Genomic DNA, 18,734 nt, shown 5'->3' on the forward strand with positions numbered 1-18,734 from the left:
ACAGTTGAATGAAATGAGAAAAAAGAAGAAACCTGAACACTGCTCTTTAATAAGCTTAGAAACCTATTGCGCATCTCCACTGCTTTTTCTAGATAGTCCTCTGTGGAGTGGCATATATAGAGCACAGTCTGAAAAACAGACATTTGTTTTTACTAGGCAAGTCAGTTAAGAACAAAATCTTATTTTCAACGACGGCCTAGGAAAAGTGGGTTAACTGCCTTGTTCAGGGGCAGAATGACAGACTTTGCTTGTCAGCTCGGGGATTCGATCTTGCAACACTTTCGGTTACTAGTTTAACACGCTAACCACTAGCCTACCTGCCACCCTGCTGTGTCTTGAAAGTCCTCTTTTTAATGGCTCACGTGGTGACCACACCATTCGCGTTGCAAGATAAATGTACACATACATGTTATTCAATCATTGCACCCACACGGCTCGTACGGTCTGCGTGGCCAGGCGTTAAAATAGAAGTTGGTTTTATTTGTGACACTTAACGCGCTGCAAGTCCTGCCTCTCAAATCTCCTAATTGGTTTTGAGAAGCATATACCCACGTGGGTGATTGAAAGATGAACTGACATCTACACTCCAGTAGGTTGTAGTGATGCACCATGAAGTTGGTTGCCACCCGCCATATGAAGTCCAAAGAAGAAAAATAAGCTTGTAGGAAGGAGGAGAGATGACGAGAAACTAATTCGGTTGACCGTTTTATCTGTGGACTAATTGTCAGAGTAGAGGACCTTGTGCATTTCAGGTAAAATAACAACCCAATGTTTAAATCCCAGGACAAATTAGCTAGCACCAGCAAGCTAGCTAGCTAAATTGCCATAAATGTTTATGTTTTTCGACCTATCCCCAAATTAATATAATTGATTTAGAGTTTGTTTTGATATTTAAACGTGCGTGTTCTGGTGTGGTGAAAAACATCAAGTGAGTGCGTCAGATTTGGTCAGCATGTCAGGGTGGAAGTTGTTCCCCTGTAGGACTTTATTCAAACATGGATTTTAGTTTTCATTATTAACAAAACCTTCTTCAAAAAGACCCACATAAAGGTTAGTATAGCTCGGAGCGAATGTGGAGCCCATCGATGTTCCATTCGTTTGGAGGTAGTATTCATCATCAAATCTCAAATAGTTACACGTCAAAACATATTCAGCCAGCTCTAGAATAAAGTTTGTTAGTGGGAATTCGTTAGTATCTCTGTCTCCCTAATAGTGAGCTAGGTCTACCAGCCGCCTGTATGGGGAATGCTGGTAAATAGACTCTCAACATCTAATGTGACCAAAATACAGTCTGTTAATCCCATTATTGGTGAGATCTTGTTTTAGAAGTCCACAGATTATTTTACATGTGATGGCAATGCTAGCTCAATGCTAGAGCCATTGTCGAACTTCGTAGACTCTTTTACTACATCTCATGTATTCCTGCCACCGCTGGTCTGCCTGGACAATTGCCTTGTTGTGTTTTAGGTTTGTGTAATTTCGCCAAAATGTACAGGCATGGACGTATGGCACACGTGCAGCAAAGGTCTTTTGAGTTTTGAGATAAGGTTGTTTATTAATAGGGCTCCAGATTCGAGCATATATCCCTTTGGAACACCTGTGTGGGATTAACACTCAGTCTAAAACAGCCACAGCATCCCCCTTGTCTGAAGGTTTGATAACCAAAGATGAATCTTTCATCAGTTCATTCATGTTAACATTAAGTTTGTTTTATTCACTGCTTTATTCACTTCATTTATTCACTGCTTTAGCACACTCTGGAAACCCGGATGTCCTAGCCGTGTCTGAATCCTGGCTTAGGAAGGCCAGGATAGGAATTTCCATCCCTAACTATAACATTTTCCAACTAGATAGAAATGCAGGGGGCGGAGTTGCAATCTACTGCAGAAATAGCCTGCAGAGTTCTGTAATACTATCCAGGTGTGTGCCCCAAAAATTTGAGCTTCTACTTTTCAAAATCTACCTTTCCAGAAACAAGTCTCTCACCTTTGCAGTTTGCTATAGACCAATCTCAATCACACAATGAACCTCAATGAACCTACCAGGTACAACACCAAATCTGTATAGATGGGCACCCTCATATTTACCACCATTACCCATCCTAACCAACCTGCCCTCCAAATACACCTCTGCTGTCTTCAAACAGAATCACAGCGATCACTGCCTCATTGCCTGCGTCCGTAATGGGTCTGCGGTCAAACGCCCACCCCTCATCACTTTCAAAAGCTCCCTAAAACATTTCAGCGAGCAGGCCTTTCTATTCGGCCTGGCCCGGGTATCCTGGAAGGATATTGACCTCATTTCCTCACCATCTTAAATAAGCATTCCCCATTCAAAAAAAATGTAGAACCAGGAACAGTTAAAGCCCTTGGTTCACTTCAGACCTGACTGCCCTTGACCAGCACAAAAACATCCTGTGGTGTACTGCATTAGCATCAAATAGCCCCCGCCGTGATATGCAACTTTTCAGGGAAGTTAGGAACCAATTTACAAAGGCAGTTTGGAAAGCCAAGGCTAGCTTTTTCAAACAGATCCTCTAGCACAAACTCCAAAAAGTTCTGGGACACTGTAAAGTCCATGGAGAATAAGAGCCCATCCTCCCAGCTGCCCACTGCACTGAGGCTAGGAAACACTGTCATCACCACGATAATTGAGAATTTCAATGATCATTATTCTACGGCTGGTCATGCTTTCCACCTAGCTACCCCTACCCCGGTCAACAGCCCTGTACCCCCTGCAGCAACTTGCCCAAGCCTCCCCATTTCTACTTCACCCAAATCCAATCAGCTGGGCTAGACAATCTGGACCCTCTCTTTCTAAAATTATTTGCCTAAATTGTAGCAACCCCAAAGATTGGAAAGCTGCTGTGGTCATCCCCCTCTTCAAAGGGGGAGATACTCTAGACCCAAACTGCCACCTATATCTATCCTACCCTGCCTTTCTAAGGTTTTCGAAAGCCAAGTTAACAAACAGATCACCGACCATTTCGAATCCCACTGTACCTTCTCCGCTATGCAATCTGGTTTCCGAGCTGGTCATAGGTGCACCTCAGCCACGCTCAAGTTCCTAAATGATATCATAACCGCCATCGATAAGAGACAATACTGTGCAACTCTCCTTCCATGGCCTCCAACTGCTCTTAAATGCAAGTAAAACTAAATGCATGCTCTTCAACCGATCGCTGCCCGCACCTGCCCGCCCGTCCAGCATCACTACTCTAGACGGTTCTGACTTAGAATATGTGGACAACTACAAATACGTAGGTGTCTGGTTAACCTGTAAACTCTCCTTCCAGACTCACATTTAGCATCAATCCAAAATTAAATCTAGAATTGGCTTCCTATTTCACAACAAAACATCCTTCTCTCATGCTGCCAAACATACCCTCGTAACACTGATGGAGTCTAGGTACAAAAATGAAGAAAAAAAAGATGGACGAAATGAAGCTGAGTATTGAAAAAGGAATGAATAGTAAAGTTGACAGCTTACATGCATCTTTGGAGAAAGCCATTCAGGATAATCATACAGCTTTGCTGACTCAATTGGAGAATAATAACAAGCAGCTACAAGACCACATAGCTCTTGAAGTGTGACGTCTGAAGTCCTGTGTAGAATTCCTAGAATCTTGGAGAATAGGCGCTGCCAGGACAACAAAGTTTGACCCAGATGTGTCTATCATAGTGGCAGGACTGCCAGCTGATGAGAACGAGGACCTAATCTCCAAAGTGAACCAGTTGATATCGGTAGGCTTAGAGGTGATTGCAGAGGTGATTGCAGTTGAGAGGATGAGGGAAATAGATAAAGGTCCCAGGGTTTTGAAGGTGGATTGTTATTCCATGGAGGAGAAAGTGGCTTTGTTAAGGAAAAAACAAAAGCTGCGAGACCATCCTGATTATAACAAAGTATTCCTTCGATCAGCCAAGGCTCACATCGATCGTCTTATAGAACTGAACTTCAAGATGCAGCTGAGAGAAATACCAGGAGGAAAGGACGATTTTGTCACGTAAAGCAGACGGGTCATGAAACGAGATCAACCAGAAGGACAACAGCAGACGGGCCATGAAACGAGATCAACCAGAAGGACAACAGCAGACGGGTCATGAAACGAGATCAACCAGAAGGACAACAGCAGACGGGCCATGAAACGAGATCAACCAGAAGGACACAGTGGACAAGTACATGGGGTGGACAGACGTACTACATACTGAGGGGCTTCCCATCCCTTTCAAGATTCGATTTCAATAGCGCATTGGAATGTTAACAGATGGAATACATTTAACAATAAATTACGAATAATACTAAAATCCTTAAACCCAGACATCATCTCAATAAATGAAACTCATTTGCGTCGGCAAAAAACTATTGATATTGAAGGATATGTGTGGTATGGACACCACAGAAAAACTCATGTGAAAGCCCCCAGGGGCTCTGAGGGAGTGGGAATATGTGTAAAGTCTGATATGATGAAAGCATATCAAATTGAAATGATCGATAAAGCCATAGAAGGAATTATTGGTTTGTGCTTTGAACATAGGGAGTCAGATTATTGTTTTGTTGTGTTTTCATGCTATTTGTCACCTGAACAATCCACATGGGGTAGAGATGCATCCTCCTTTGATAGTCATTTGTTAAGCCAAGTATACCAATATACAGATACAGATGCTATTTACATATGTGGGGATCTTAACAGTGGAATTGGGAGGTTAGATGACTATAAATTATATTAATGACATTCCATTATGTGTTGCTTTGGATAACTTTGTTAGTTATCATGGGGAAACCCTATTAGAATTCCTTCGGGACTCTAAAATGTGTATCATTAATGGAAGGATATGCCCCTTCAGCCAAAACTTTACATCCACATCTGGCAAAGGAGAAGCTGTGGTGGACTATATAGTTACCCTTCACGACTGTCTCGAAACTTTGTTGAAATGTAAGGTGTTATCTCCTTCACAGATGGTTGAAGAATGCAGATGTTTTGACTTAATTGGAGAAAAAAAGTAGACTTCCTGATCATTCTCTTTTATTTACAATATTTTCTGTTGGCCACAAAGTTCCTCAACCAGGTATTGCTGTGCATCACACGGGGTAAAAGACACATAGGCCTAAATGTAAGAAAATAAATGTGCCAAATGACTTTCTATGTTCTGAAATGGCATGTAGAGCTCTGATGGAACTCATCGAAACTCTGGAAAGATGCCAAGAAACAACATTTAATTTAGACGTGTGGTATGAAACATTTTGTGATATTATATATTCTGAACTGGGAAAAATGGGAATAAAGAATTCTCTCCAAAATCCAGGAAGGTTTACAAGCCGAACAAACCTTATTGGAATGATGAGTTAAGGGATCTATGGTCAGTAATGTGTTAGGCTGAGTACGCATTTATACAGTGTAAAGATGGGAATACAAGAGAACGTTTTAGGAAGGAATTTAAGAACAACAGCATGTGTTTGAGAAAAGACTATGCCTATTTAAATGGAGATATCAGAGAGGGCCGTTATTACACCTTGAGGAGATGCAGACAAAACATCCTCAACAGTTTTGGAGCCAAATAAACAAGTTAGGACCAAAACGACATAAGAAAATTCCAATGGAAGTCAGGGAAGAGGAGGGGGGGCTGAACTCTGATATTACACAGGTACTTAAGGAGTGGAAGAAGGGGTTTGCTAGTTTGTTCTCAGGTAACGAAAATTTTGCATATTTTGAGGAATAATTTTAGAAAGACATACGTTCCCTGAGAACTGAACTGGAAAATACAATGTTAGAACCCTCTTAGAAATGTAACCCGTATTTAAATGAGGAGCTGTCTGTGGCAGAAGTTAAGAAGGTGATTGACGCTGCAAAAAATGGGAAAGTGTTTGGCATTGATGAGCTGCCTAATGAGGTTTTAAAATCCCCTAAATTAATTGACGTCCTAAATGATTTGCTCCAAATGTGTTTTGAGTACAGCACACTGCCATCCAATTGGTATGAGTCTATAGTGAATCCCATTCCCAAATCTTCAAAAAATGACCCGAGAGTGCCTCTGAACTATGCAGGCATAAGTTTATTAAGTACGGTTTATAAATTATATTCATCCATCCTCAACAAAAGGCTAATTACATTTTTGGAGGACCAAAACTTTCTGGTGGAAGAACAAAATAAATTGTGAATCCAGGGCCTGGATTTACCAGAGACCTCAATCTCACACAAATGATCAAGGAACCTACCAGGTTCCTACAACCCTAAATCCGTAACCATGGGCACCCTCTTAGATATCATTCTGACCAACTTGCCCTCTAAATACACATTTGCTGTCTTCAACCAGGATCTCAGCGATCACTGCCTCATTGCCTGCATCCATAATGGGTCTGCTGTCACACGACCACCCCTTATCACTGTAAAACTAAAACACTTCAGCAAGCAGGCCTTTCTAATCGACCTGGCCCGGGTATCCTAGAAGGATATTGACCTCATCCCGTCAGTAGAGGATGCCTGGTTGCTCTTTAAAAGTGTGTTCCTCACCATCTTAAATAAGCATGCCCCATTCAAAAAATGTAGAACTAAGAATAGAAATAGCCCTTGGTTCACCCCAGGCTTGACTGCCCTTGACCAGCACAAAAACAGACTGTGGCATTTTGCATTAGCATCGGATATGCAACTTTTCAGGGAAGTCAGGAACCAATATACACAGACAGTTAGGAAAGCTAAGGCTAGCTTTTTCAAACAGAAATTTGCATCCTGTAGCACTAATTCCAAAAAGTTTTAGGACACTAAAGTCCATGGAGAATAAGAGCACCTCCTCTCAGCTGCCCGTTGCACTGAGGTTAGGAAACACTGTCACCAACAATAAGCATTTTTCTACAGCTGGCTATGCTTTCCACATGGCTACCCCTACCCCGGCCAACAGCTCTGCACCCCCTGCATCAACTTGCCCCCCCCCCTACGCTTCTCCTTCACCCAAATCCAGATAGCTGATGTTCTGAAAGAGCTGCAAAATCTGGAACCCTACAAATCAGCTGGGCTGGACCCTCTCTTTCTAAAATTATCTGCTGAAATTGTTGCAACCTCTATTACTAGCCTGTTCAACCTCTCTTTCGTATCGTCTGAGATACCCAAATATTGGAAAGTTGCCGTGGTCATCCCCCTCTTCAAAGGTGGAGACACTCTAGACCCAAACTGTCATAGACCTATATCCCTCCTGCCCTGCCTTTCTAAAATCTTCAAAAGTCAAGTTAACAAACAGATCACTGACCATTTTGAAATCCACCGTACCTTCTCCACTACGCAATATGGTTTCCGAGCTGGTCATGGGTGCACCTCAGCCACGCTCAAGGTCCTAAACGATATCATCACCATCGATAAGAGACAGTACTGTGCGGCCGTCTTCATCGACCTGGCCAAGGCTTTCGACTCTGTCAATCACCGTATTCTTATCGGCAGACTCAACAGCCTTGGTTTCTGAAGTGACTGCCTCGCCTGCTGGTGATTCTCTGATCCACCTCTAAGCAGACGACACCGTTCTGTATACATCTGGTCATTCTTTGGACACTGTGTTAACACACGTCCAAATGAGCTTCAATGCCACACAACTCTCCTTCCCTGGCCTCCAACTGCTTTTAAATGCTAGTAAAACAAAATGCATGTTCTTCAACCGATTGCTGGCTGCACCCGCCCGCCCGACTAGCATCACTACTCTGGACGGTTCTGACTTAGAATATGTGGACAACTAAAAACACCTAGATGTCTGGTTAGACTGTAAACTCTCCTTACAGACTCACATTAAGCATCTCCAATACAAAATTAAATCTAGAATCTGCTTCCTATTTCACAACTAAGCATCCTGTCAAACATACCCTCGTAAAACGGACTTTCCTACCGATGCTTGACTTCGGCGATGTCATTTACAAAATATCCTCCAACACTCTATTCAGCAAATTGAATGTAGTCTATCACAGTGCCATCCGTTTTGTCACCAAAACCCCATATACTACCCACCACTGCGACCTGTATGCTCTCGTTGGCTGGTCCTCGCTACATATTCGTCGCCAAACCCACTGGCTCCAGGTCATCTATAAGTCTTTGCTAGATAAATCCCCGCCTTATCTCAGCTCACTGGTCACTATAGCAACACCCACCTGTAGCACACGCTCCAGCAGGTATATTTAACTGGTCGTTCCTTCAAGTTCTCTGCTGCCAGTGACTGGAACAAATTGCAAAAATCACTGAAGCTGGAGTCTTATATCTCCCTCTCTAACTTTAAGCATCAGCTGTCCGATCACTGTACCTGTACACAGCCAATCTGTAAATAGCCCAACCAACTACCTCATCCCCAAACTGTTATTTATCTTCTTGCTCTTTTACACTCCAGTATCTCTACTTGCACATCACCATCTGCACATCTATCACTCCAGTGTTATTGCTAAATTGTAATTATTTCACCTCTATGGCCTATTTATTGCCTTACCTCCCTGCTCTTCTACCTTTGCACACACTGTACATGGATTTTTCTGTTGTGTTATTGACTGTATGTTTGTTTATGTGTAACTCTGTGTTGTTGTTTTTGTCGCACTGCTTTGCATTATCTTGGCCAGGTCGCAGTTGTAAATGTGAACCTGTTCTCAACTGGCCTACCTGGTTAAATAAAGGTGAAATAAAAAATAAATTAAAAAATAGATAATATCTTCTCGGTCTGTACAATAATTCAAAATAGATTACATGAAGAGAAGCCTACTTTGCATGTTTCATTGATTTCCAGAAAGCTTTTGAATGTAGTAAATAGGGATCTTTTAGCCTGTAGTTTGTGAAAGACAGGAGTTAATGGGAAATTTTATCAAGCAATCCAGGATCTTTACAAAGTACCAATTGCCTGTGTGCATGTTAATGAATATTGTATACAATATAAAACATTTAAATACTTTTTTATAATATGCCAAGACTATTACAGCAAAAGGGTGAAAAAAAGAAGACAAGGAGACACCTTATCACCGACTTTGTTTGCTTCCTTTATAAATGAAGAAATGAAACAGTTACTTTTTGAAGTATGATATGATGATGAAATGCTAAGTATCCTTTTCTATGCTGACGATATGATTTTGATGACAGAAAATGAACAAGACCTGCAGAACATGTTATTATGTGCAGTCAATTGGTGTAAAAGATGGAGACTCATGATTAACCAGACAAAAACACAGATAATGACTTTTAGAAAACTAGCTACTGAGAGAAGTGTTTTTCAGTTTTGTTTTTGGTGAAAAAGTTTACTAGCATTTATACATATTTGGGTCTTTTTATTTTTATTGATGAACATATTACCTTTCTGTACGCAACACCTGCCCTGGCCGACTCGGCAAGTAGAGCTCTTGGGGGAGTTATAGGAAAAACAAAAACACATATATAGGTTATGCTACGTATTCCAAACTGTATCAGACATGCGTGTGCCCTGTTCTGGACTATTCAGCAGGAGTGTAGGGTTCTAAGAGGTGTTTTAAAATAGGAAACTTTTCATAACAGAACAGTACATTACTTTTTAGGTGTCCACAAGTTTGCACCTATACTTGCAATAACTGGGGACATGGGCTGGGAACCCAGTGAGGTGAGATCGATGAAATCTATCCATAGGGCAACTGAAATGTCAGAGATACTAACAAATACCCAACAACAAACTTTATTCTAGAGCTGGCTGAATATGTTTTGACGTGTAACTATTTCAGGTTTGATGATGAATACTACCTCCAAACGAATGGAACATCGATGGACTCCACATTCGCTCCGAGTTATGCAAACCTTCATGTGGGTTTTTTTGAAGAATGTTTTGTTAATAATGAAAACTAAAATCCATGTTTGAATAAAGTCCTAAAGTGGTATCGATATATTGACTACATTTTTGCATATGGGGGGGGGGGACGGGAGAAGAGCTGTCAGACTTTATGGCATTACTCAATGACATTGACCCCCAATCTCAAATTCACTATTGAATGTGACACTAAATGTGTTCATTACCTCGATATGTGGATGGAGAAATCAATGGAACCCTGTTTACAACTCTGTATAGAAAAGAAACCGACAGAAAAACTATGTTGCAGGGCGACAACTTCCATCCTGAGCCATTAAAAAGGGGACTTCCAAGAAGCCAGTTTTTCAGACTGTGCCGTATATACAGTGCCTTGCGAAGGTATTCGGCCCCCTTGAACTTTGTGACCTTTTGCCACATTTCAGGCTTCAAACATAAAGATATAAAACTGTATTTTTTTTGTGAAGAACCAACAACAAGTGGGACACAATCATGAAGTCGAACGACATTTATTGGATATTTCAAACTTTTTTAACAAATCAAAAACTGAAAAATTGGGCGTGCAAGGGGGCCGAATACTTTCGCAAGGCCCTGTATGCCACTCCACAGAGGACTATCTAGAAAAAGCAGCGGAGATGCGCATTTCATGCAAATATTCTCAAATCTGCATGAAGAAAATATGCTCATTTTCCCACCAGTGGTGTGTTTCCACCAATCAGACGTGTTTCAGATCAAATCAGTGTGTGATGCAATAGCGCACACAAAATGTATTTATTCGCTTTAAGTTTTCATGTACCGAGTAAAACACGAAGGTTCACTGTGTTTCCAACGCATTTTCATCTCTACCGTCACAAAAATACAAAAACTGCGATAAATAGAAAATGTGCCTACTCTGGTCTTGGTATGTAAGCTCTAGCCAACAGCCAGCAGATACAGCGGTACTTGAATATTTGTATTTGTCAAACGGCAGTCAAGCATCGACCACCATGTCACTAGAATAAGACCTTCAAGAAATTGGAAAGCAGCATCAAGATCACCGTACACTTTTACCACCCTGTGAAGTTCATCGTAATAAATAAACTGCATGGTTTCCTGAGTCGTAGTGGGAGGACCACACGCTGTATCATCGTGTGACTCCATGTTCACTTCGATTTGATGGTCATTGTATCAATATTTGCGCATAAAGGAGATCCCACCGCCATTTCTTGCATAAATTATCAGTCTGCATTTAGAAAAATGGACTGAAACTTCTTGTTTCCATCACAGTTGTCGTGATAAAAGCTGTGGATGGAAATGTGGTTATACACACACAAATATGCAGGGTGTGGATTTGTGTTTACCCGGAAGTAAACATTGCATCAGTATTAACATTCTCAAATATCAAGTTGAGTCTGATAACTATTCCAACCACACTCCATGTCCGGACATTTCCATATGATTTCAGGTGTAGTAATGGACTGCAAATCTACTCTAACTTTCTGAGGACGACATAATTAGTGTATGAGTAATATTACCATGATTGTATTTCAATCTGACTCCATAATCATGTGTATTTAAATGCAGGAGGCCCTCTGACGGTTCTTGCCAGGCATTAAGCTGGGCATCACCCGCCTCAGAGACTATAATGAACACATGTCTAAAGTGAACCGTTCTGCAATTCACAATGGCCTAGATACCAAGAGCTGATTCTAGCAATCAGAGTTCTAGAATTAAACTAATTGAGTCACTTCAAATTAGAGGTCTCAAGTTAGGAACCCAAGCAGACAATGTGACCATGTGTAGTGTAAATAACTTTCCCATAAAAACGTACATCAGGGGCCTCCTGAGTGACGCATCGGTCTAAGGCACTGTATCGCAGTGCTAGAGGTGTCTCTACAGAGCCGGGTTCGTTCCGGGTTTGTGTCACAACCGGCCGTGATTGGGAGTCCCATAGGGTGTTGCCCAATTGGCCCAGCATCATGAGGGTTTGGCCGGCTTTACTTGGCTCATTGCACTCTAGCGACTCCTTGTGGCAGGCTGGACGCCTGCAGGCTGACCTCGTCGTCGGATGAACAGTGTTTCCTCCGACACATTGGTGCGGCTGGCTTCCAGGTTAAGTGGGCGAGTGTTAAGAAGCGCGGTTTGGCGGGTCATGTTTCGGAGGACGCATGACTAGACCTTCGTCTCCCGAGCCCGTAGGGGAGTTGCAGCGAGGATTGAATCCTCACGCTGTGCTTTGGTGCTAGCAAGTCGCCGACTGCCTCATTCTCCTCTCGCTACACAGGTGAGCTGAGAGTTGATTACAACAAACTGTCACCAGTGTTTTGGATTCTCCGAGATTCTCACACCTTCCCATTCCACAGTGACACCATCAGTTAGAAGCCTTGACCCTGATGTGATCTCTGCCATCCACTAAGCACTCCCTCACCTTCAGGCCCTACTCCTCCACACATTCACTACTCTGACACAATGATCTAAAGGGGGTCACGCCTGGAGTCCCTGTCCGCCCTTTAATTCTGTCCCCCCGGGCCCCACTTCTAAGGTTATTTGGAGCTACATTGCTATATTATTATCTAAAAAATAAAATAAAAGGTTTATTTGAGAGGCCTGGAAGGTAGAGCTGACCTTTCATCTGTCTGGGCTGCATCACAGTCACAGTGGCAGAAACAGTCAAGCCCACACACTGTGCTCATTAGAGACAGACTGACACACTCTGCCCCCAGAGAAGTAAATGCTGCTCTGGGAGAGAGTCCCTTCTATTTCAGTTTATCTCACTTCCAGTCATTTTCAGATGCCTGCTTTGTACTCAAGATCATTTTATTGTCTGTTATTTCCAGGCTACCTACCATCAAATGCTTTCAACTGAGAAGAATAGCAGGAATTAGCAGGATTCAATTTGAATCTGTGTTTTCATGTGACCTCTGACTACAGGGAAGAGAGTCTGGTTGATCCCATGGGCTTGAGGGGGGCAGGAGGGCCTTGAAGGGGCGGATCTTCAGAGTAGCTTGAACTGTCATGGGTGGTGTTAGGTGTGTGTATGTGTGTGTGTGGTGTGGGAACAGAGGATTGTTGTGCCCCCCCCCATGCTTGTTCTGGCTCTGGTGAACTCCTTTGATAACTTTCTGCTCCTCTGGGGCAACAGCACTTATTTTAATAAGTGTGCCAACGTTCATTGCAGCCGTGTGTGTGTGTGTGTGTGTGTGTGTGTGTGTGTGTGTGTGTGTGTGTGTGTGTGTGTGTGTGCAATACTATTTGTGCGTGTCTGTGTGTATATGAAGATTTTTGTGCATATGCATGTTTGTTTGTGTGTACGAGGATTTTGTGTGTGTGTGTCCGCCCACACTGGATGCTACCTGAGAAGTAGCAGGCCAAGCCAGTCAAGCTGGTTCAGAGGGGCTTTGAGGGAGTCCGTGAGATGCGTCACTCGATCCGCGGGGTGATGCAAAGACGGAAATAACCCAGAAATACCAGGAGGAATGAGACGGGGAGAGCAGAGCGTCATGAAACAGACACACAGAAACACAACATACAAAAGTGCATCTGAGCATCCACCACAGAGTCACAACCAAACACTGGCCAGAAATCTGAGCTAACAAGAGAACAGTGAATGTGAGGAAGAGAGGGAAGAGAGAGTGTCCAGTGGGGAGGAAAGAGGGAAGAGAGAGTGCCCAGTGGGGAGGAGGGAGAGGAAGAGAGAGTGTCCAGTGGGGAGGAGAGAGAGGAAGAGAGAGTGCCCAGTGGGGAGGAGAGAGAGGAAGAGAGAGTGCCCAGTGGGGAGGAGAGAGGGAATAGAGAGTGCCCAGTGGGGAGGAAAGAGGGAAGAGAGAGTGCCCAGTGGGGAGGAGGGAGAGGAAGAGAGAGTGTCCAGTGGGGAGGAGAGAGAGAAGAGAGAGTGCCCAGTGGGGAGGAGGGAGAGGAAGAGAGAGTGTCCAGTGGGGAGGAGAGAGAGAAGAGAGAGCGCACAGTGGGGAGGAGAGAGAGGGAAGAGAGAGTGCCCAGTGGGGAGGAGGGAGAGGAAGAGAGAGTGCCCAGTGGGGAGGAGAGAGAGGAAGAGAGAGTGTCCAGTGGGGAGGAGAGAGAGGAAGAGAGAGTGCCCAGTGGGGAGGAGAGAGAGGAAGAGAGAGTGCCCAGTGGGGAGGAGAGAGGGAATAGAGAGTGCCCAGTGGGGAGGAGAGAGAGAAGAGAGAGTGCCCAGTGGGGAGGAAAGAGGGAAGAGAGAGTGCCCAGTGGGGAGGAGGGAGAGGAAGAGAGAGTGTCCAGTGGGGAGGAGAGAGAGAAGAGAGAGCGCACAGTGGGGAGGAGAGAGAGGGAAGAGAGAGTGCCCAGTGGGGAGGAGGGAGAGGAAGAGAGAGTGCCCAGTGGGGAGGGGAGAGAGGAAGAGAGAGTGTCCAGTGGGGAGGAGAGAGAGGAAGAGAGAGTGCCCAGTGGGGAGGAGAGAGAGGAAGAGAGAGTGCCCAGTGGGGAGGAGAGAGAGGAAGAGAGAGTGTCCAGTGGGGAGGAGAGAGAGAAGAGAGAGTGCCCAGTGGGGAGGAGGGAGAGGAAGAGAGAGTGTCCAGTGGGGAGGAGAGAGAGAAGAGAGAGCGCACAGTGGGGAGGAGAGAGAGGGAAGAGAGAGTGCCCAGTGGGGAGGAGGGAGAGGAAGAGAGAGTGCCCAGTGGGGAGGAGAGAGAGGAAGAGAGAGTGTCCAGTGGGGAGGAGAGAGAGGAAGAGAGAGTGCCCAGTGGGGAGGAGAGAGAGGAAGAGAGAGTGCCCAGTGGGGAGGAGAGAGGGAATAGAGAGTGCCCAGTGGGGAGGAGAGAGAGAAGAGAGAGCGCACAGTGGGGAGGAGAGAGAGGGAAGAGAGAGTGCCCAGTGGGGAGGAGGGAGAGGAAGAGAGAGTGCCCAGTGGGGAGGAGAGAGAGGAAGAGAGAGTGTCCAGTGGGGAGGAGAGAGAGGAAGAGAGAGTGCCCAGTGGGGAGGAGAGAGGGAATAGAAAGTGCCCAGTGGGGAGGAAAGAGGGAAGAGAGAGTGCCCAGTGGGGAGGAGGGAGAGGAAGAGAGAGTGTCCAGTGGGGAGGAGAGAGAGAAGAGAGAGCGCACAGTGGGGAGGAGAGAGAGGGAAGAGAGAGTGCCCAGTGGGGAGGAGGGAGAGGAAGAGAGAGTGCCCAGTGGGGAGGAGAGAGAGGAAGAGAGAGTGTCCAGTGGGGAGGAGAGAGAGGAAGAGAGAGTGCCCAGTGGGAGGAAGAGAGGGAATAGAGAGTGCCCAGTGGGGAGGAGAGAGAGAAGAGAGAGTGCCCCGTGGGGAGGAGAGAGAGAAGAGAGAGTGCCCAGTGGGGAGGAGAGAGAGGAAGAGAGAGTGTCCAGTGGGGAGGAGAGAGAGGAAGAGAGAGTGCCCAGTGGGAGGAAGAGAGGGAATAGAGAGTGCCCAGTGGGGAGGAGAGAGAGAAGAGAGAGTGCCCAGTGGGGAGGAGAGAGGGAAGAGAGAGTGCCCAGTGGGGAGGAGAGAGAGGAAGAGAACGTGCCCAGTGGGGAGGAGAGAGAGAAGAGAGTGCCCAGTGGGGAGGAGAGAGAGGAGAGAGGGAAGAGAGAGTGCCCAGTGGGGAGGAGAGAGAGAAGAGAGAGTGCCCAGTGGGGAGGAAGAGAGGGAAGAGAGAGTGCCCAGTGGGGAGGAGAGAGAGAAGAGAGAGTGTCCAGTGGGGAGGAGAGAGAGGAGAGAGAGTGCCCAGTGGGGAGGAGAGAGAGAAGAGAGAGTGCCCAGTGGGGAGGAGAGAGAGGAGAGAGAGTGCCCAGTGGGGAGGAGAGAGAGAAGAGAGAGTGCCCAGTGGGGAGGAGAGAGAGGAAGAGAGAGTGCCCAGTGGGGAGGAGAGAGAGAGGAGAGAGTGCCCAGTGGGGAGGAGAGAGAGGAGAGAGGGAAGAGAGAGTGTCCAGTGGGAGGAAGAGAGGGAAGAGAGAGTGTCCAGTGGGGAGGAAGAGAGGGAAGAGAGAGTGCCCAGTGGGGAGGAGAGAGAGAAGAGAGGGAATAGAGAGTGCCCAGTGGGGAGGAGAGAGAGAAGAGAGGGAAGAGAGAGTGTCCAGTGGGGAGGAGAGAGAGAAGAGAGGGAAGAGAGAGTGTCCAGTGGGAGGAGAGAGAGAAGAGAGGGAAGAGAGAGTGTCCAGTGGGAGGAAGAGAGGGAAGAGAGAGTGCCCAGTGGGGAGGAGAGAGATGGAGAGAGGGAAGAGAGAGTGTCCAGTGGGTAGGAGAGAGGGAAGAGAGAGTGCCCAGTGGGAGGAAGAGAGGGAAGAGAGAGTGCCCAGTGGGAGGAAGAGAGGGAAGAGAGAGTGTCCAGTGGGGAGGAGAGAGGGAAGAAAGAGTGTCCAGTGGGAGGAAGAGAGGGAAGAGAGAGTGCCCAGTGGGGAGGAGGGAGAGGAAGAGAGAGTGTCCAGTGGGAGGAAGAGAGGGAAGAGAGAGTGCCCAGTGGGGAGGAGAGAGATGAAGAGAGGGAAGAGAGAGTGTCCAGTGGGAGGAAGAGAGGGAAGAGAGAGTGTCCAGTGGGAGGAAGAGAGGGAAGAGAGAGTGCCCAGTGGGGAGGAGAGAGGGAAGAGAGAGTGCCCAGTGGGGAGGAGAGAGAGGGAAGAGAGAGTGTCCAGTGGGGAGGATAGATAGGAAGAGAGAGAAGAGAGAGTTCCCAGTGGGGAGGAAGAGAGGGAAGAGAGAGGGTCCAGTGGGGAGGATAGATAGGAAGAGAGGGAAGAGAGAGTTCCCAGTGGGGAGGAGAGAGATGAAGAGAGAGTGCCCAGTGTGGAGGAGAGAGATGAAGAGAGAGTGTCCAGTGGGGAGGAGCGCACAGTGGGGAGGAGAGAGAGAAGAGAGAGTGTCCAGTGGGCAGGAGAGAGAGGAAGAGAGTGCCAGTGATGAAGGGAGAGGGGGATTTTTTGTTCTAACAAGGCTTTATTCAAGCGTCAATTCATCAATAACAATTAAGCATCAATCAAACACCATCAATAAAAAGATACATCAATGCAGCAAATGTAACATTCTATTAGTTGAACACTCCCACAAGTCCCCTCAGTCACTAACAGTACACTGACCCTAAAGCACCAAATAGCCTCAGACCCCGAGACAGAGAGATGATGTGTTGTCTCAATCATTCATATGGAATTATTCTGATGTCAGATGTGCCTAAGAGTGATGATCATGCAACATTGCACTGTAATCAGACACAGCTTAATGTCCTTACAGGTGCCCTGTTAAACATACTGGATACAATGACTAGCCAGTAATGTGAGAAAGATGCACCACTACTCTACAGACAATGAGCCTGAGCATAATGAAAGCACATTCCTTAACATTCCTTTTCTTTCAAAAGAAAAAATATATATCCCGTGCTCGCTCGTAGATTAAAGGTAGGCACAGCCCCTGGATAAAACCACAACCCTGCCTCGCTTCAAAGGGTTCTTCGTTCATGTTCAGAGGAAAAACATACAGTACGACAGGCTGCTTGGGGAACAATTTAAACAGAGATTAAAGAAGACAGACAGACGGATGGAGAGGGAGAGTACTCTATAGGTAGACTGGCTCTTAGTTGTACTCTGATCCCACGGCAGACATAAATACTAAGGCCTTTGATGACGGGGGAATCTCGCATCCTTCCAACGCGACACAGAACATCAGGAGGAGAACAGAGAGATACTCTACCGCTCTTTCAACCTACTTTTAACCTGTTTCAACCCTGTACAAATACAATGTAACATTGGTGATGCTGCTGACTACATTCACAGGCACAGTCAGATCAGGCTAGTGTTCTACAATCACTTGTATGAATTATATATATTTGCTGTACAGGGCATAGGACCTCCTTCCTATGAAATATTAAAGGGGGGTAATTTGGGTGTGCTTTTGGCATTACTCACAATCAGACTTTTGGCAGTTACCTCTGTCACTGCTCTCCTGTGTCTATTTTCTAGTTGTGAGTGTGTGGGTGTGTGTGTGTTTGTCATTGTGGACCCCAGAGACAGCTGAAACCTTTCAGTGGCCCAAAGAGCCTCATCTCAAAGGTCTCCATTATCCCTCTGTGATGGATGTTTTTCTCTCTCTCAATGTTTTTCTCTCTCTCAACCTTTCCTTTCTCTCCTGGGGTTCTTCTTGCTCTCTACCCACACTCCCTCCACCTCTATCTCTCCCTCCAACCAAAACAGAGACCCAGTCAAACACAAAGACACACGCTCCCGTCTGTGTGTGCTTGCGCTGTCTCTCTGGCTTTCTGACACTTTGTGTACTTCAAACAATCTCCAGTAAACGGTTTACGTTCCACCACCACAGTGGATATAGAGCCACCATGTCCCCGGTGAAGGGAAAGACATTGGTTTGATGCTCTTCCTTACCTTACCAGTTTGACCTTGCTCTGAGTCAGCCTGGGTGTTTACCCACATTAAAGAGACTTTGATTGACACGTTCCTCTAGCCAAGGGAAGGCCCACGTTTTTGATTGTCATACTGTTACTTTTACCGACTTTGTGATGAAATGTTTTTCTTATTTCTGCTACGGAGGACCGCGGAGACAAAGGTGAAATGTTTCGTCTCTGAGTAATTCTACACCCTGTAGACCAGGGGTGTCAAAGTCAAATGGACGGAGGGCCAAATAAAAAAATCAGCTACAAGACGAGGGCCGGACTGTTCGAATGTTCATTGAAAAATTTTTAAATGACGCATATAGTCTAGTGAACCTAATTGAACCTACTGAAAACCTAACAAATATATTACAATATGATCAGATAAATAAAGCAATATTTTCTTATGGCTCTGTCAGTAATCTTTAATTTTCAACAGACACAAAAGACAAATTTCCTTTATATAAATATCCCCATAACATGAACATTAAATGAAAGAAACCGGTATTCAAGGCACCATCAGTAGACTATATTTTCTATTTTAGCAAAAGTGGGCTAAATTTACTTCAAAGAAAAAACAATAATAGCAATTTTCTATCATCCACTCAACTGAAATATTTTTAAAATATAATTGG

The sequence above is a fragment of the Oncorhynchus clarkii genome, chromosome 31 (assembly GCF_045791955.1).
Source record: "Oncorhynchus clarkii lewisi isolate Uvic-CL-2024 chromosome 31, UVic_Ocla_1.0, whole genome shotgun sequence".
Lineage (NCBI taxonomy): Eukaryota > Metazoa > Chordata > Actinopteri > Salmoniformes > Salmonidae > Oncorhynchus > Oncorhynchus clarkii.